Source organism: Sorex araneus, chromosome 5, assembly GCF_027595985.1.
Source record: "Sorex araneus isolate mSorAra2 chromosome 5, mSorAra2.pri, whole genome shotgun sequence".
NCBI classification, from domain to species: domain Eukaryota; kingdom Metazoa; phylum Chordata; class Mammalia; order Eulipotyphla; family Soricidae; genus Sorex; species Sorex araneus.
This window is the reverse complement of record NC_073306.1, coordinates 196,049,157-196,069,790: the sequence shown is the minus strand read 5'-3', so window position 1 is coordinate 196,069,790 and position 20,634 is coordinate 196,049,157. Positions and strand designations below refer to the sequence as shown.

Sequence of the window (20,634 nt, the reverse complement as noted above, 5' to 3'; positions counted from 1 at the left end):
CCCTGGCACTAAAGTTTGGCAGATAGATTGCACTTCTGCCCAAGAAACTGAACTTTATGCTGTACTTCAGGCTCCTAAATTATTTAATAAAGTGCCCTTTAATCTTTATTCTGATAGTCAGTATGTGGTGCAAGCCTTACTTGTTATTGCAACTGTTCCATATATTGGAAGTTCTAGTCATCTTGTACAGGATTTCTTTAAATTCAGACTGTCATTAGTCAGCGATCTTATCCGTGTTATTTTGGATATTTTCACGCACATACTGGCCTTCCTGAACCTCTTTTGGAAGGAAATGCTTTGGCTGATAAGGCAACTCAAATATTCTTTTCTCAAGCTCAAGCTGCTTTGTGCTCCCATAAACTTCACCATCAAAATAGCAGGAGCCTTTGTCAGCAGTTTCATACTCCTAGAGAAGTTGCCAGACAAATTGTTAAACAATGTTCAGAATGTCCTTTACTACCTTTATTGCCTCATTATGGGATTAATCCTAGAGGTATTTTACCCAATGTATTGTGGCAAATGGATGTCACTCATATTCATACTTTTGGCAATCTTTGCAATGTTCATATCACCATAAGTACTTATTCAGGATTTTTACATGCTACTTTAAAAACAGGTGAAGCTGGTAAACATTGAATAGCACATTGTTTGGCTTGTTTTGCAGTTATGAATACTCCAAGACAAATAAAAACAGATAATGGCCCTGGTTATACCAGAAAAAGTTGTCAATCTTTTTGTGCACATGAATGTTGCCCATAAAACGGGTATTCTGTGCAATCCTCAAGGACAAGGTATTGTTGAGAGTGCACATCAAACTCTTACAAATCAGTTGCAAAGAATAGAAAAGGGGGAGTGATATCCCCAACAACCTAGGAATTTACTAAATCATTCACCTTTTGTTTTACATTTTTTGACTTTTGATAAATATAGATATACCCCAGCACAGAAGCTGTGGGCAAAAAAACATAGAAAATAAAAAAAAAGCCATCCTCTTGTAAAATGGAAAGATCCATTGGATGGGAATTGGCATGGGCCAGATCCAGCACTAATGTGGGAACAAGGGCATGTTTATGTTTTTCCACAGGATGCTGAAGTGCCGTGCTGGCTGCTGGAATGGTTGGTGCCCCAGACAGAAGAAGAACTTGATCAACCAGCTTGCACAGATGGCGTTGACGGATCTGGGCATCCCTGCCGAGACTCCAGTGACCATGGAGCAGATACAACAAGCATACTTTCAAGTTAAGAGAAATCAATCATCTGTGGCCACGACTGCCCTCCTACACAGCTGATGTTTCTTTGCTCAGCAAGGGCAGGTGCATTTCGGACTTACATTCCAGATCCTCCAGTGTTGCAGTTAGCTATTTGGAGAGGAGAGCAGGTTCAGTTTTATAATCATGCTACTCAGTATGCTGGGGGAATGAGAGCTACACATATTGCTTGGCACCAATCAAATATTTCTTTCTCTGGAATATCTTGAGGAATTTCTATCTGTTTAGAGAGGAATTCTTCTGCTAGTGGAAGTGTGGGATGTTTAAGTTTACAGGATCATGTAACATATTGAAAGAATTTAACTACTATTGTTACTCTTAGTGGAACAGGATTTTCTAGGTGGTCTCGCTCTCAGGATGAACTTCCCCCATCTTTAGATTTGGAAATATGTTCCTCAACAGTTGTACCATATTTGTTCGCTTTATGGTCCCCTTGCAGAAGTTTAAAGGGCAACTATTGGACAATGCACAATCTTACATGGGTTTGTTAGCATCCCCACGTGCCAGATAACAATATTTACAGAGAATGGAAGATCTCAGATGTGCCGTGGGTTTGCTGAATGAAGGACATCAAATGGGAATCTGAAGAATGGCTTTGGCCATGGGCAAGAACAATGAATAATGTGGAACAATTCAGGTCATCTGCTAGTGGCCAGGACAAACAAAATGTGGACTTTCCTTTAGGCTATGGTGCCACTCAAACTGAAGGATCCATTCAGGTGTGCGTGCCACTTCCTTGGGCATTTATGTTTGGGCACACTAATATTACCTTACAACAAGGAATTTGGAATGTGACTTGTGATAATTGTGCAATTATTAATTGTATAATGGGTAATAGTGCTGGGAAATAGGTCTTTATTGTTAAACAACTTCCCTTTTTGTTGGTCCCCACTAATATTACTGATAATTGGGCTGAAGAAGAATCCTTAGTTATATTACAAAGTGTATATGAGTTAATTAGGCCTAAAAGAGTAGTGGGATGGCTGATAGCAGAATTATTGGCTTTGATTAGTATTATTGCCATTGCAGCTACTGCAGGCATTGCTTTATCGCATTCTATTCAGACCGCTCGTGTAGTTAATGCATTATCTCAAAATGTTAGTGTTGCCTTAAATTTGCAATAATCTATAGATCAGAAAATGGATGAAAAATTAAATGCTTTGTGGGATGTAGATAAAATCATTGGAAATGAAGTACAAAGCTCAATCCAAGTTGCGATGTCATTATAATTTTACCTGGATTTGTGTGACTAATATGAAATATAATGAGACTAAACATCCATGGGAATGGGTGAAGAAATGTGTTACAGGGCTTTGGCATGATGCCAATGAAAGTTTGAATCTTTTGATCCTACATCAGGAAATTGTTAATATACAACAGGCATCTAAGATTACTGACTTAAGCATTGATCCTATTAAATTTTTGAAACATCTTTCTTCCTATTTTACACCTGGAAATTTGTTTAAATTACTTTGTGGTGTTATTGGATTTGTGATATTACTGTTTTTTGTGATTTTTCTTCTACTTGTATTACTGCCTTGCTTATTCAAAAGACTAATGAAGAGCATTTTGCAGATGAAGGCTCTTTGGCATCATAATGAGCTGCAAAAATTACACCAACATTATTAAAATTAAAAAGAAGGAGAGGCGGGGAGCTGCCTGCCTAAATGGACATAGTCCTGGGAGCTGCCTCAAACGAGGTCAAGAATACTTGGCATAGCTCTCTGTCCCGCCACCCCTCGTATGTGGAGTGGCCATTGTGTCGCCAAACTAAGCCTGTAGAGAAATTAATAGTTCACCATTCCTAGTCTGCAAGGAAGTTAATAAGAAATAGATGTATTTTGATTCTGCAGAAATTACATATTTTGCAATTATGGGAAAGTACAGGAATAATTAGATTATTTTTCTATGTATTATTGACTTAGGAACAAGTTGTTTTTCACTCTACTATGTTCCTCACCTTGTTATAATAAAAAACATGTGCTTTTTGTAATAATCATGAATAACTATGAATAATGATTTTACCTGCCAAGTTCCTAATAGAGATGTATAAAAGGCTGCCTGAAATAAAGATCAATGCTGCTGTCCCATGAGAACTCAGCCCTCTCAACCACTTGTGCTATATCTTTAAGATTGTCACCTTCCCTCTCGACCAGTTCGACTGTCGGCTGGCCCATCACCTCACCAGACAAGTTTTCTGGTTCCTTACATTGAATTAAACTCCTAATTTCTTGGGGACAGTGAGAGGAAGAGTAGGAATAAGTGACATAGTAGTTTAAAGCAAATAGTCCTTTCAGTCTCCTAATCTAGATAACTAAATTGTAATTTTCTCATTTTTTCTTTGTTAGATAATGAGATAATTAAGAAAAAAGTCAAGAGGACCAGAAAACTACTATAGTAAGCTGGGCTTTTGCCTTGTACTTGATGACCTGGGTTCGATCTCCTGTACCCATTATGCTACCCAAAGGCTGTCAGGAGTGATCTCTGATACAGAGACAGCAATAAGCCCTAAGTACCACCAGTTATGACCAAAATGTAAACAAAAAACAAGATCATAATAATTTTTATATTTTTATTTGACTCAATTCTGCTTAGTTAATAGGAAGGATAATGTTTACAATAGTTAACCATTCATAAACTCTTTCAAAGCAACCACTTGAAAGAGATAATATTTCTGAAGGCCAATCTTCAGACACAATTCTATTCTATAATAGTATAGTATTTATATGCATAATTGAGATGCAGCATCATGCTTTCAAGACCCCCGTATATAAGAAATTCACATATATTGCCCAAAGATAACAAGGTTTATTGTTTAACTTTATATTTACTATATAGAGTAGTCACATTTTATGCATAGAATTTATCCAATGATTCACTTTTTAGAAATCGCTGATGGTAAAATTCTAAATTTTTTTACCAAGATAAAAATGGTGTATTTTTCTCAGTTTCAATTCTCCACATGACACAAAAATTATAAAAGTCATCACATTTTGTATTACAAAAAGAATTATATCCACATCTCTAAGAGCTTCTTATACCCAGGGTTTTAATACACCTAAGCCATAGTAGTCAAGAAGATGTATCTAATATTCCCTGTAATTCTGCATTTTCTAGTAGAAGTCCCAGAGGTATTTTGAATTGCTTCATGTACTAGTGAATATTTTATTGAACTATTTGTGCAAATGAATCAAGAATAAACAAAAAAATACCCTTGCCATAAATAAGTTCACAGCATGGCTATAGCTGTTGGCACAATTCAAAATGAGGTGCAATATAGTAAAATTACTGTAAGCTATGTGAATAAAAGAGAGGAAGAGAGAAAAGAGAGCTACAAACCTGATAGAAAATTTAAGAGCTTCCAAATGGGGAAAAAAATCAAACTAAGTCTTAAGGGAGAAATTAAATGACAGACATAATACATGATATAAAAATATTCCAATCAATCAAAATATGATCAGAATACCAAAAGGCAGAAAGACATGGTGAGGAAGACCATTAAAGTAGGTCTTATCTACTTGTCACATAAGATATTCATCTCATTTTGAGCCTCCATTAAATACACATATACGCAAAGCCATAGAGGTGAAGATATCAGGGCCATCCTATACCCACTATAATGCATAGAGACAAAATAGAAATGACATCGGCAAATAGGTATGTTTGATGAATTAGAGGTTACTGGAAACTGCACTGCTTATGCATGACCTACTTCTCTCCTATGGGTCTGTCCCTTCCACGACAAAGTAGTACAAATAATCCAACATGAGTTTATCAATGAGAAAAGACATTTCTGATGAGGTCAAAATTGCACAGTACATCCTGATGTGCATAGACCTTCAATTCATTTAATATACTAGTATGTTTCAGAAACTGTGTGCAGCTCAAGAGACCTGGACTTTGGAAGTATGGATAGGACATTAGGAGGTACAGATAACAAAAAGAAAACTTCACAGATCAAAATAAGTCAAGTACTAGAGGAATTATGAGAAGTCAGAAGTACTCTCATAGAAAGTTCAACATAAAATGGGACCTGGGAAACACAGTGATAGATCAGCTAGACAAAATTATTTGTAGAGGGAAAACGGACATGAAATAATGCAATCACACCAACTAGAAAATTTTCAAACCATTTATTTCACATTCAAAAAAACAAGTTGTCCAACTACTGCTTGTTTTAGTTTGTATTTTTTTTTTTCTTTTTGGGTCACACCTGGCGATGCACAAGGGTCACTCCTGGCTCTGCACTCAGGAATTACCCCTGGCGGTGCTCAGGGGACCATATGGGATGCTGGGAATCGAACCCGGGTCGGCCGCGTGCAAGGCAAACGCCCTACCCGCTGTGCTATCACTCCAGCCCCATTGTTTTAGTTTGTAAATAGACAACTTTCAGTTTGCAACAAATAAAGAACTAGTGGAGGACACCGACTCTCAAAAGAACTTGCACTATATTAAAAAATTAAATGCAGATTGTGGAGTAACAGCACCAAGAAATGTATGTAACAGTATCTTCAGATGCAAGTTAACTTACCTATTGAATATAATTAAAACTTTTTCTTATTTATTTGTGTGTGGGTTCTTGGGTTGCATAAAACTCTTTGTTTCGGTTTTGGTTTTTGGACCACAATAAGCTGTGGGCTTTCTCCTGGCCCTGCTCAGTGGATAATATATGGTGACAAGAATTAATCAGGGTCAACTACATGCAAGGCAAATACCTTAACCCCTGCAATATCTGCCTGGACTTTTGTTTGTGTTTTTTATATATCCTATAAGAGAGAAAAAAAGAGCACTAATGTGTACACATACTGTTTTGTCAGTAAATGGTGTTCAGAAATATAAATTGGTATTTTGAAAGTTGCATTTTTAGCGGAATTCTGAATTATTCCCTATGTAACAGAGAAGTAGGATGATAACATAATTTGTCACCTAAACTATCACGATGCTGTGAGTTCTCAGTTAATAAATGGGGCTATAAAAATGGGAAGACAATGGAAAAATCCCACACAAATCAGGCCACAAGGAGCTCTATACAAAATTTATTTTCAATATATAATTAGCAAAGACATTAGATTCCACTGATAATGTTAAACTAGAATATTTTATGCAATTATATACTTTAAAACTTTTTCTAAACTATATTAATTACTTCCCCTAGACAATATCTAAGTTTCACCGCAAATATATCAATGTCAAAAGTCCAATGAAGTGTACCAATGTACTTCAGTTCCCTATCTTGTCAGCGAAAAACGGTTATTATCACTTATCTTCAATCAAAGTAAAATTACTGTGTTCAAATAAATCTTGCAAGTCATTGGCAATTAATTATATTTCTCAATTCTTGGGCTGGAGCGATAGCACAGTGGTTGGGTGTTTGCCTTTCACACGGCCGACCTGAGTTCGATTCCTCCGCCCCTCTCAGAGAGCCCGGCAAGCTACTGAGAGTATCTAGCCCGCGCGGCAGAGCCTGGCAAGCTACCCGTGTGTATTGGATATGCCAAAAACAGTAACAATAAGTCTCTCAATGAGAGACGTTACTGGTGCCCGCTCAATTCTTACTGATGCTCCTCTGTATAAAATCAGATCCCATATTTTAACTCATAATATTTCATTTATTCACATGGTTTATATGTATAAAATATAATCAAAAGTAATATGTATGCTTACAAATTAATAAAATCTTTAAAACATCATATTCAACTTGTTTCTATGCAACATTGTAAACTATTGTAGGTTAAAATTCCACTTGTGTTTTTAATTCTGGCTTACAGAAAACAAAGCTAAACAGGTCTCTGTTTTAGCAGAACTCATGTTTTAAGTATGTTTGTTATTTAGTTTCATTTCTATCAACATATTGGATAAGCCAAAAACAGTAACAAGTCTCTCAATGAGAGACGTTACTGGTGCCCACTTGAACAAATTGATGAGCAATGGGATGACAGTAACAGTGACAGTGATTACTATCAACTGCTTAGGATTTTTCCCACAGATTTTAAAAATTTTATTTAATTTTTTCCTTAATCAATAAGCAAATGCAGACTGTATTTAGAGACATGAAAGCATTTCTTGGCTTATAAAGATAACTCTAGGTAATATCCCATACCTTTCCATTTTCCAGTCCTTTAGCTGAAAGAAGATATGGTAGGCATCATTCTGCAATTAGCATTGTATTTTTATAAGGTTCAAGATATTTTTCCATTTCAACTTGATTATTATTTATTGACCTGCATCAAAAGGAAATTCCTTCTTCGATGTTACCACTAGCATGCTTACATTTGTTTTATTCTCATTCCTCCAATCCCAATAAGCTTAATTATAGTCAGATTGAACATGAGGTCTAGCATATGGACTATGGAAATATGGTTTCTCAGAAATGCAGCAAGTTTACTATAATTGCATTTTTTTGTTGTTGGAATTTTTTTCCTACCCAGCTAATAATATGTTTTGCTGTATTTTAGTTTTTCTATTAATCTATTATCTTTCTTCCTAATACTCCAGCCAAAGTCTAAAATGTCTCTCCAAATAAAGTCAAATATCTTTCCTAGTTTTGAGAAATATTGCTTGAACTTTTCATATCTGTGTATATAAGACACCTCACACCCTATTTTAATCAGGACTAATTACTCTCTAGAGCTACAGCACAGATATTATCCTGAGATTTCTCCATACCAATATGTTGGTGATTATCATAATCTCCCCTTGAGATTTTTAGTTTTCATGTGCCTAGCCTTCATTTCCTGCACCTTCATTTCAGTAGAGCATATGCTACAGTGGCTTTTTTGGAAAAAAAAATTCAGCATTTTCTTTCGTTTTGGGGGCCAAGTCTAGCAGTGCTCAGGTTTTGCTCCTGGCCCTGTGCTGAGAAATCACTCATGGTGGGATTTGGGAAACTATATGAAGTACTGGGGATAGAACTAGGGCCTGTTCTATGCGAGAAAAGTGCCCTACTTACTAGATAATCATCACTCTAGCCCCAGGATGCATAGGCTTTTTTAAATTGCACATATAGAAATATAAACATTTTACCTATATACTATATTGAGTTTGTTTATAATTCATAGGTAGAACTCATTCCCCTCAACACTTACTCTTTAAAATTTTTTGTTGTTGAATCACTGTGAGACAGCCCCTTACAAAGCTGTTCATGATTAGGTTTCAGTCATACAGTGTTTCAAAACCCGTCCCTCCACCAGTGCACATTTCCCAGCATCAGTGCCAGTGTCCCCACTGTTCACTGTTTCCCTCATCACCTCCACACCCCAGCCTGCTTCTACAGTAGGTACTTTGCTTCTCTCTCTCTCTCTCTCTCTCTCTCTCTCTCTCTCTCTCTCTCTCTCTCTCTCTCCTCTCTCTCCCTCTCTTTCTCACTTTCTCTCTCTTTCTCCCTCTCTCCCCTCTTTCTGTATTGTGGTTCCCAATACAGGTACTGAAAGATTATCAGAAATATTATCTACTTTTAACACTCAGTTGTTGTCCAATGTGATCATTCCCAGCTAAGATTATCATACTGTTCTCTTCTCTATCTTACCTACCCTCTGCCCCACACGTACTTGTGGTTGATTCCAATCATTGGCCAGTCCTCCTAGTCCTTGTTTTCCCTGGGCTGTGGACATTAGTCTCTTAATACATATATATAGATATAGATAGATATAGATATAGATAGATATTTATATACCACAAATATATGCAGCCATTCTGTATTTATTCCTTTCCTTCTGACTTATTTCACTCAGTATGATACTCTCCATGTCCATACATTTATAGGCAAATTTCCCAAAAGTTGCATAGTATTCCATTATTTAGATGTGCCATAGTTTCTTTATCCAGTCATTTGTTCTTGAGTACTCAGGTTGTTTCCAGATTCTGGCTATGGTGAATAGTGCTGCAATGAACATACGAGTGCTGATGGAGTCTCTGCTGTGTGTTTTTGGGGCCCCAGTATATATTCCCAGAAGTGGCATTGATGGTTCAAATGGGAATTTAATTTCTACTTCTTTGAGGAATGTCCACATTGTTTTACAAAAAGGCTGGACCAGTCAGCATTCCCACCAGCAATGAATGAGTGTCCCTTTATCCCCACATCTGTGCCAGTACTGGTTCCTCTTATTCTTTTGGATGTGTGCCAGTCCATGTGGTATGAGATGATATCTCATTGTTGTTTTGATCTCCATCTCCCTGATGATTAGTGAGAAAGAGCATTTTTTTCATTCGCCTTTTGGCCATTCTAATTTCTTTTTTGAGAAAGTCTCTGTTCATTTCACCACCCCATTTTCTAATGGGGTTGGATGTTTTTTCCTTGTAGAGTTGAACCAGCCTCAGCACTTACTCTTGTAAGGGGCAGCATGCCCCTTCGTACCTCTCCAAGAAAATTAATTTAAGTCTTGCTCTACTTCCTGTAGAACCATAGACCTTGCGATGTAACCAAATGTTCTAGCTCCATTATGATTCATTTTTAAGTTAAAGATCTTTGTGATAACTTTTCTTTTTAAAAAAGTGTTTTTAACTTAAAAAATTATTAAAGATCCATGATCTACAAAGTTACTGATAGTTGTGTTTTAGGCCTACAATAATTCAGCACCATTCCCCCAACCGGTGTCAACTTCCCTCTGCCAATGTTCCCAGATTCCCGACCCATCCCAATCTTCATGTATAATTAATACTTAATGATAGCTTTTTATTAATACTAAAATGAAGCTCTAAGAATCTCAGTTCAAAAGTGTAATGTTTAGAGCTTATCAACTCTAGTGTGTCTGGAGTCAAGTTGACTGTTTTGTTAAAAGCCTCTTTCTTAAATGCCAGTATTTTGGGGTCCTTTTCTTGGGACAAATACAATCTTTCAGAAGAAAGTGTACTTCTGTATGGGTGACATGTTTCCTGCAATACAGAAGCCAAACCACGAACATTTTCATAGGACAGTTGAGCAGGGAAACTAGGATCCATAAAGAGTACAGAGAGATAGTGCAGTGGATAAGGTTCAATCCCTGATTCAATCCCTGGAACCACAAGTGGTCCCCTGAGCCCTATCAGGGAGTGATCTCTGAGCACTGAACTAGGAGGAACATAGTCAGGTGTGGCCCCCAAACCAAAAATAAACAAATAAATAAAAACTATAAATATCAGTACTATAACCATGTTACCTAAATTATGTTAATTTTTTAAAGAAATCATTACAATAGGAGCTCAGGACATGACTCAAAGATGTGGAGCATATACCTGCCATGTGCAGGGACCTAAGTTTGATCCCAGAACTGCATGGCTCCAGAGCACTGCTGGGTACAGCCCCAGTGGCTCTGAGAACTAACTAACAGTGCTCCACACTGTCAGCTGGGCCTATAGTCAGTAAGAAGTCATTGTCTCTGGTCATAAAGTCTTATCCCAATTCTGTCTTCAATATTTTTCTTCCATTTTTGTCTTTTGTTAAAATCATTGCTTTTCAGTTTTGTCCTACTTCAGATTGAACCAAAATTCTGTCTCCTATTTGTTATTGTTTGTCTTTATTTCATAGTTTCACACTGAAAATATAAGACCACATCTCATGGAGTGGACTAAATAAAAATTCAAAGAAGAATTTTACTTGTAAAAGTACAGAATCAATAAAACTCTGTGTAAGAGAAAAATATTATGTTTCATAAATAATACAAAAGATTTCTTTTCTTCAGTAGTTAACACCAACATTACAAAGACTATCAGTAAAAAATCTTATTGATGAAAAGATATTCAAAAGGTTGTGTTGTTATGGAACATTTTCTACATGAGTAGAAAGTATAATGCTCATGAATTTCATTCTCAGTCTGCAGATGTAGAAAAATATGCCACCTTTATGACCAGCCTCAAGGAGATTAAAATGCCAGATATACAATATTCTTGCAATTTATTCCTTCTCAGAGATTACAGCAAGGAGGTAGAGAGAAATGTTGAGGAAAGTAAGAGATTTTAAACTACAGATACCCCACATGTTTTAAGTCACAGTAATCTATGGAATGAGATTTCCCAATTCAAAACTACCCTGTGTAACCCTAAAGGTATCACCAAGGAATATGTGTTACATTTCCAATGGCAGGGAAAAAAACATTGCATCTCTATAGTGTTACATTTTTCAATGTGTAATTTTATTTGAAAAAAGCAAGCATAGACACTATAAAGGTGACATATATGATAAGTCTCTTAATCACTACCACAATCACAAGTTAAATAATACCCCTGCCTTTACTAGATAGTGATCTCTTTTTTTTTAAAACAAAAAGTCTCTACCAGAGCAATATCATAGTAGTTAGAGCCTTTGCCTTGCTCTCAACTGGCCAGTATCACAAATGCCTCTTTGACCCCCCTCCCACTACCACCACCACCAGGCCTAGCATGAGTAAATCCTGAGTACCATTGGGTAGGGTCCAAAAAATCCAGATTGTGGTTCTTTCTTTGGAGGTAGGTGCTTTGAGCATTTTTATTAAGAGATGCTTTAGTCTGGTTTTCTAACAAGGAGAAGTGTGGTTGAATCCATTCCCCATTCTTGTGCTATATCTGCTGGTTGGACAATGGGGAAAGGAAGTTTGATCGCTGAAAATGACTTGGGAAACCCGACTAGCACCGAGGCAGGGAACCACAAGGCCTCAACCTGCAACTAAACCAATCCCACTTTCAGCCTAAGCGGTGGTCTAAGGAGATCCTGGCAGGAGGCCCCCCACAAACAGCCCTGCTCCTCCTGCCTCATTCACGGAGCTCTTCATGATCTCTGCTCCCGTGCCTCACCTGGGCTTTTTTTCAGGGTTAATTGTATTGAACTCTTAGCTCCCATACTGGTGTCTGAGGGGAAAGCAATAACAAATTCTTTCAATCTCTCTAAGAAGGTTGTAATTATGATTGGGATCCAATGAAATGAAGAATGCAGTTGTAGGGGGGAAAAAAGCAAATGAGGGCACTGATTAAGAAGAGGAGAAAGAAATAGGAAGTATTGTGGCAGTAGCTGCTTATTTAACAGTCACAGCTTTGTGGAAAACAAACTGCTTACCTTACAGCAATGTCTAAATTGTATCACTTGGTGAAAGACATAAGGCCGCTTTATTTGAGACAGAGTAAGTAGAAGTAGAAATTGCTTTTCGGATTGCACCTAATAATAATTTTTTAAATTACCAATGCCAATTTGTTTGTTCATTTCTTTCACTTACAAACAATTCACTTTGTAATTAGTTATAGTAATCTTGAAATAGTTACTCTATTTTTTCTCTATTGTTTCTTCATTTATAAAAATAAGAATTACAGTGACATCTACTTTTCTAAGAGATAAAATATGTGGTATACATAAAGCACATGTTCTTAGTACATTTATATGTTGCATAAAGTCACCAATTGATTATCCACTAAACTTCCAGGGATAGAAAAGCAAAAAAAAGAGCAAGCTGTTAAAATCAAAGTTTGAACATTTCCTGGAAAAACACTATCAGTTGAATCACACAAGCAAACTCAATTTAGTTTCTTTGGATAGGCTAACTTATATTAGGTAATTTCTTATTTATGCCTCTGGATGTCAGACCCAAAACCAAAATGCATCCCTGGGTTGAGGTAAGGTAACTACTGACCAATTCCCTATGGTTTCAAAAATTATAATCAATTGCTTTTTAAAAGCATCACTTCTTTCTTATATAAGATGCTTCTAGCAATATATCCAAGAGCTTCATTCAGTGTTTTAGTTTGAGTAGTTCTGGTTTGGAAATTGTATTTTTGCTATATGCATCATAAATACATTAATTTTGTTGATGCTTCTGAAAAAAAACTATTCTTAAGATATGGAATTGAGTTTCCATATAACCAAATGATTTTGCTTCATGGTAACTATAACAAGGGCTCAAAAACTCTATTCCAAAAAGACATTTGTGCTCTATGTTCATTGGAACATTATTCACAGTACCAAAGCATCTGGAAACAACCCAACTGTCCAAGAACGGATGACTGGGTAAAAAAATGATGGTATACATACACAGAATATCACTTAGCTATAGTAAATGTCTAAATTATGCAATTCATTGCTATAAGGATGGTACTAAATATTGTGCCTAATTGTTAGTCAGAAGGAAAGAAACAGTACAGAATTATCTCTTTCTCATATGTGGGCTATAAAGAAACATGGTAAGGGAGTAACAAATGACCAAAGGCAACAGAAATTGAGTTTACTACAAGGTTTGGATGGATAGAGAAAGGTGGAATGCGTTGAATTGAGTGGTTGAGAGGAAGAATACTGAGACGATGGTAGAGAAGTGACACTGGTGAGGCGTAAGGCGTTGGAATGTTGTATGCATGAAACCTTATCATTAACAGTCTTGTAAATCATGGTACCTAAATATCCTCTTTTTAACTTAAGAATGATAATAGTAAAATTCAGTGAGGACATGGTGACATGATAGAGCAAGTGTTTGGGTCGTAAATATTGATCATGGCCAGAGCAGTGATCACGGTTAAACACAGGCTAAGCTGTATGCTTATGATATATGTACTATACTGTAGCACTGTCGCACTATCATACCATTGTTCATCGATTTGCTCTAGCGGGCACCAGTAATGTCTCCATTGTGAGACTTGTTGTTACTGTTTTTGGCATATCGAGTACTCCATGGGTAGTTTGCCAGGGTCCGCCATGCGGGCGGGATACTCTCGGTAGCTTGCTGGGCTCTCCGAGAGGGACAGAGGAATTGAACCCAGGTCGGCCACATGCAAGGCAAACACCCCACTTGCTGTGCTATTGCTCTAGTTTGTGTACTATACTATGTGGAAGTTACCTTAATGAACTGAATTCTAATTTAGAAATATAAATAAGACAAGCAAAAGGCTATATCAATAAAACTACATCCAGTGAAGATGAGCAAGTTATTGGAGTAAATACACATAAAAGCATCATTAAAAATGAAAGAAATTAGAATTCAGTATCATATTATAGAAATAAAATTTAAATATTGGCTAAATTTTTCAATGTAATGTTAAAAGTTACTTTTTTCTCAGATACAATATCAGGAAAAATAGATATATTCTACCATAGTAGATTGCTATGGCCTGTTCCTATGCTCTTTAGTCTTTCACTGGGTCTCCGAAGCTGCCTGCCAAGACCAGGAGCCCGGGTGCCTTTCAGAACTCGGCTTTCCTTCGTCCTCAGACCCTGTAGGTTGGAACTGCTGCTGTCGGCTCTTTCCAGCCATCTGGGCGAGGTCAAAGGTCAAAGAGAGGCTATAGTCCATCCAGACTGAAGTGTTGGAGCAAAAAGAGATTTTGTCTGCCTTGTGTTCTTTTAAGAGGAATTAATATTCCCATCCCCTAGTTGTTTCCATTACCTATTTGACTGTTTCTCATGTTGGCAAGTTTTAAAACCACCGACTGTTTTTTACTAAATTACCTGGTGCCCTTCCCCTCACACCTTCACCTCCACTATAACAAAAATACCATTGAGTCTTTTCCATCTGCAGTTTTATAGGTTTTCATATGTCATCTGGAACAAACAATTGGAACCAGCCAGTAAAACTCAGAAAAAATAAAAAGATAGAGACAAACCCTATCAAACACCAAAACCTTTCTTATAAAATAATGCCTTGAAACATAAATAGGCTAATAAAATGAAACAAAAACTTTAGAAATAGATTTAGTGCCAATCACATCTGTTTTTGTTTTTATTTTTGTTTTGGTTTTGGTTCTCTGTCTCCAGCTTTGCTAATGGAAGAACCTAATTTGAGTCTAGCTGTTCTCCTAGGCACAATTGTGTTTGATTTTAACATACTTGCTTGAATTCTCTGATATACATTCTCCGTCCCTCTTGAAGAGCCTGGCAAGCTTCCAGTGTCGTATTCAATATGCCTAATGCAGTAACAATAACAGGTCTTATTCCCTTGACCCTGGAAGAGCCTCCAATCACTGGGAAAGACGAGTAAGGAGAGGCTGCTAAAATCTCAGGGCTGGGATGAATGAAGACGTTACTGGTGCCTGCTCAAGCAAATCGATGAAGAACAGGATGACAGTTATACAGTGATACAGATTTTTAATAGAAAATAGAGGCAATATCTCACATCAGAGATAAGAAAGACTGGACTTTGCAATAGTGTTACATGATCTGATGGCCACAGGAGAAAAAAAACCAGATCAATTCTTTAGAGTACACAGTCCAAATTTCAAACAACTCAAAGAATACAGTGTAAATGTTTAGCTACAGCAAATAATTTCTTGAATTACTAACCTTATAAATAAAGTAAAGCAAACTCGCCTAATTTTGGTTCAAAAAAACCCCAAGAAATTTGAGGAAAAAGTAACCCATCTTTGTGCACAAAAGCTATGACTTTGCAACACAACATAAACTAAGCAAATTGTCAGGTTTGGGAAAAATTATGTATATTTCTGGAAGTAAAACTGTTCCTAGGTGTATGATTAAATGTCAAAAATGTAGAGAGAAAAAAAAACAGTGAGAAGTGGGGAAATTCATAAAACAGAAGTGCAGAAAGCACGTTAAAGGACAAGGGAGTTTAGGGGCCAGGGGAACGCTCTGCCGTTGGGAGACATAGGTTCCATCCTCAGCTCCACACAGTCCCTCCAGCATCTCCGGGAGTGACTCCCCCACCCAGACCACACTAGAAGTAGACCCTGAACACTGCTAGATGTGACTGCAAAAACAAGCCAAACCAAAAGACTGCATAAAGAAATACGCGAACGTACTCACAAAGACAAACTGCAAATTAAAACTACACCCCGCTCTCAGTTCGGCAATAAGTCTCAAGGTGGGTAATGCACTCTTAATAGGAGGACTTGGACGAAACTGAGTGGTGATGAAAAATGACATCGTTGACAGTACATTTCTAAAGACGTTTTTGTTTGATCTAACAGTCTTACTTGTTGGGAACTAACTTTTCCCAAGTTATACCTGTAAAATGTGAAGAATCATAGTTGGAAAGCTATTCTCTGCAACCCTATTATTCTGAGAACAAAGATTCAAATAGAGTAATTTGTAGTTGTCAGGGGAAACGAGAATCACCTCTATATTGGTAAGCGTTATTTCTAGGGTACAATGTTATGCCAAAATAATCAAAGAGAGAGAGAGAAAGGAGAAAGGGGAGTAAAACAAGTCAGACCAAAAAGAAAGAGAGCAGATTTGTAGAACATGCTTGGCTCTTTATTCAAACAAAACTATTTTTCAGTAATGAAATATTTGATAATTTTTGTGATATAAAAGAATCATATTTATGTATGAAAATAATATTGAAGCTATAGTGCTTTTTTAAAATGGCACCCGTGGTGGGTAAAGTTATAGTACAGGGGTTAAGATATTTGTCTTGCACGCAGAGAGCCATTGTTCCATTTTGGCATTGCATATGGTCCGCTGAGTACTACCGGGAGTGATCCTAAGGCACAGAATAATTCCTAAGTGTGACCCAGACCTTAGTGGACCATATCTTTTTTTTTGGGGGGGTCACACCTGGCAATGCACAGGGATTAATCCTGGCTTTGCACTCAGTAATTACCCCTGGCAGTGCTCAGGGAACCCTATGGGATGTTGGGAATTGAACCCTGATCGCCCATGTGCAAGGCAAACGCCCTACCGCTGTACTATGCTGTACTATTGCCCCAGCCCCTGGACCATATTTTTTATTTGGGGTAGCTACCCCCATCCCAAAGTCCTTAACTTTTTTTTTCTTTTTGGGTCACACCCAGATAGGAGTAACAGGGGTTACTCCTAGCTCTGCACTTAGCTCTGCACTCCTGGCAGTGCAGGGGGACCATATGGGATGCTGGGAACTGAACCTGGGTCGACTGTGTGCAAGGCAAACGCCCTACCCGCTGTGCTGTTGCTCCAGCCCCAGCCTTTAACTTTTTAAGATGTTTAGTGGAACACTTATAGATGAAATAAATGCATGTAAATATATGATTGACATCACTAAAGTTTCCGGTATGGCTTTTTTAAAAAAATAACACAGATTATTTATCATTTTGAACAAGGAGGCTTAAAAACCACTTTTTTCAGAGTTTTTAGATTTGTGTACATAATCTTCCATATTGTCAAAAGACAAAAAAAAATGTTGTTCCTTCTTTTTCAGCCAATGCCATATGTTTTGTTCTGACTCTTTGGACACTTGGAATGCTTTCTATAATTTATAATAATTTCACTTGATTATTCATTCAACCATAGCACTCTATTTTTGAGCTTTACTCAAAGATTATATATAACATTTAGGCCCTCATTTATTTATTTATGATGTATTTAGGGGGTCACTACTACTTTCCAGGCATTCTTCTGCACACTGGGAATAGAGCAGCAGTCACAGAAGACACCAACACCTTTTGTAAAATATATTTTGATGAGAGTGAGAAATCCCATAAACAAAATAAAATGTAAAATCATACAGTAACCAACAGGAAAAAAACAAATAAATGCTAATGATTTTTACATCATAAAATTTTAAAGGTTGTAGTCACAAAATTCCTCATTAAAAAGGTTACAGTTGAAAATTAAGACCTGAAATCATGAAGGAATGTTACATGAATATTTGGTGGAATTGTTTAATGGTAGGTAGAAATATGCTCCTCTGTCATTTGGAGAATAAAGACCATCAGTCTAGAGATTAAAAATGAAGAAATAAAAGAGAGTGAGGAGTGGCCCGAGCAACAGTTCAGCAGATAGGGCGTTTGCCTTGCACACGGCCGACCGGAGTTTAATCCCCGGCATCTCATATGGTCCCCCAAGCACCGCCAGGAGTAATTCCTGAGTGCAGAGCCAGAAACAACCACTGAACATCGCTGGATGTGACCAAAAAAAAAGAAGAAGAAGAAGATGGTGAGGATAGAAATTAACTTTGAGCCATGTGGAGTCTATTAGTGATTATTAGAATTTTTTGCTTTTACGCTACTAAAAAGGGAGCATCATTGAAGGTATATGAGCAAATAATGATATGACCTCACTGACACTGGAGAAAAAAATGTTCTGTGTGCTTTGCTAAAAATAGATTTGGGCATGTTTATGACTACTGCCTTTACTACTAAATAAATTAGGTTGCCAGTGCTTCAAGGGGAATAAATGTGGAAAAAGAGCGGAAAAATTCTGAACTTATCTTGGGACATATTAAGTATAAGGCACTTATTAGTTTGAGTATAGAATTTGTAGACATATGCAGACTGCAGTTTGGGAGTTATCAGTATTGAGAAAGCATTAAGTGGTTTTTTTTTTTTTTTTTGGCTTTTTGGGTCACACCTGGCTCTGCACAGGGGTTACTCCTGGCTCTGCACTCAGGAATTACCCCTGGCGGTGCTCAGGGGACCATATGAGATGCTGGGATTTGAACCTGGGTCCACCACGTGCAAGGCAAACGCCCTACCCGCTGTGCTATCTCTCCAGCCCCAAAGTGTTTTGGTACTACTTTGAGTTCATCAAGAAAGAACATAGAAAATGTTCAAGGACTAAACACTGAGCTAATAGAACACAAAGGTAAATTTATGCTACCTTTAATAAGTAAATAACATAAAAACAAATCATCCAAGGAGACTGAAAAGGAATAGATAATGAAGTAGAAACTTGATAAGAACAGTATACTGGGATATAAGTGGAAAAAAGTTCTAAGGAAGAGAGCTACTGATGGACAAGCAAAATGTTCAAGAAAAATTAAAATCCATACTATCTGCTAACTAGAGAAGTACAAAATCACTAATACCACTGGAAAGAGTAGTCTGAAATAGAAGCACTGTAGCACTGTCACTGTCATTTTCTTGCTCATTGATTTGCTCAAGCGGGGACCAGTAACGTCTCCATTGTGAAACTTGTAGTTACTGTTTTTGGCATATCAAATATGCCACAGGGGGCTTGCCAGGCTCTGCCATGCAAGCAGGATACTCTCGGTAGCTTGCCAAGCTCTCTGAGAGAGATGAAGGAATCAATCGAACTAGGGTCGGTCGAGGGAAAGGCAAATGCCCTACCCACTGGACTATCGCTCCAGTCCTGGAATGAAAGCAAAGTTTAAACTTCATCCAAAGTCCTACCCTTCTGCAGAACTCTCTTATAATGGACGGAAGAGGGATAATAACAGGAGAATAATGTAAGTAAGCTTATTTTTTTCTTAAATTTTTTTCTTTGTTTTTTGGGCCACACCCAGGGTTATGTAACTCTGGGCTCTGCACTCAGGGATCATTCCTGGTGGGCTCAGAGGGACGTATGGGATGCTGAGGATTAAACCTGAGTTTCATGCACAGCAAGAGCTCTACTCACTGTACTAACCTCAGGCACCTGTGAGTAAACTAATATGTAAATGTTTTTGAAGAAAAGGTAATATGCATATCAACTAATCAATGGAAAATTTTCAGGAAGTAAAATAAATAATGAAATAAGAGACAAGAGAAATTACTGTAGCTTTGTCCAAGTGGATAAGAGATGGAATAAGTAGGTGAGAAAAAATAGTCCATTCTTAGTAACAAATAGACTAATATAACAAAGGTAGCACTGTCCTCCCATTGTTCATCGATTTGCTCCAGCGGGCACTAGTAATGTCTCCTTTGTAAAACTTGTTGTTACTATTTTTGGCGTATTGAATATCATGGGTAGCTCGCCAGGCTCTGCTGTGTGGATGAGATACTCTTGATAGCTCGCTGGGTTTTCCGAGAGGGATGGAGGAATCGAACCCGGGTCTGCCACGTGCAAGGCAAATGCCCTACCCACTGTGCTATTGCTCCAGTCCAATATAACAAAGGTAGATAAAGAAAATGTGGGTGTATAACTTGTGGAAATTGTTATTTGCCTTTTCTTTTATATTCTTAATGAAAGAAGTTTCAGTTTCATCAACCGAAATGAAACAAGAATATTAGTGATATAAATAAAACAGAAATAGAAACATTTGGTGTGTACATAATTTCATACATAGAAACAGGCATATTATAATAATTACATAGAATATAAAACATAGAAACTATTCCATACCAGAAATGTATTCATAAAGATATATACAAGGTGAATATAAGAAAATTGTAATTTATATTAATAGCATTTAGACAACTAAAAATAGTAAAGAAAGCATAATCATATTACCAGGAAGCATTAAGCTAATTTGCAATTAATGACCATTAACTTAAATGTATGATAGCCTAGCTGGGTAGAGTATTCTTGCCAAGGTGTTGGCTTCATTGAGTTGTTTTTTGCTTTTATTATATTCCACCAACCTCTTCTTGTTCAGAGAGTCTAATGCGGTAGATCTGTTCATTGGAAGGGTCTTAACTGACTCGAGTGAAATCAATGAAAAGAAAGGCATTTAGTTTAGAAGAATAAGGGCTTAACTACTTGAAGAAGTTTAGGAAATCCACTTTAAAAGACAGTGCAAGATAAGTAAATAAACAATTTTCTGGAAAAGGTAGGAGTAGATAATCTCAGAGA

At 37.2% G+C, this 20,634-nt stretch overlaps 1 pseudogene; it reads right to left on the bottom strand.

Moving 5' to 3' along the window:
• Positions 1-214: 214 nt before the first annotated feature.
• LOC101548431 (tRNA (cytosine(34)-C(5))-methyltransferase, mitochondrial-like) overlaps positions 215-20,634 on the bottom strand; it is an 84,098-nt pseudogene continuing 63,678 nt past the window's right edge.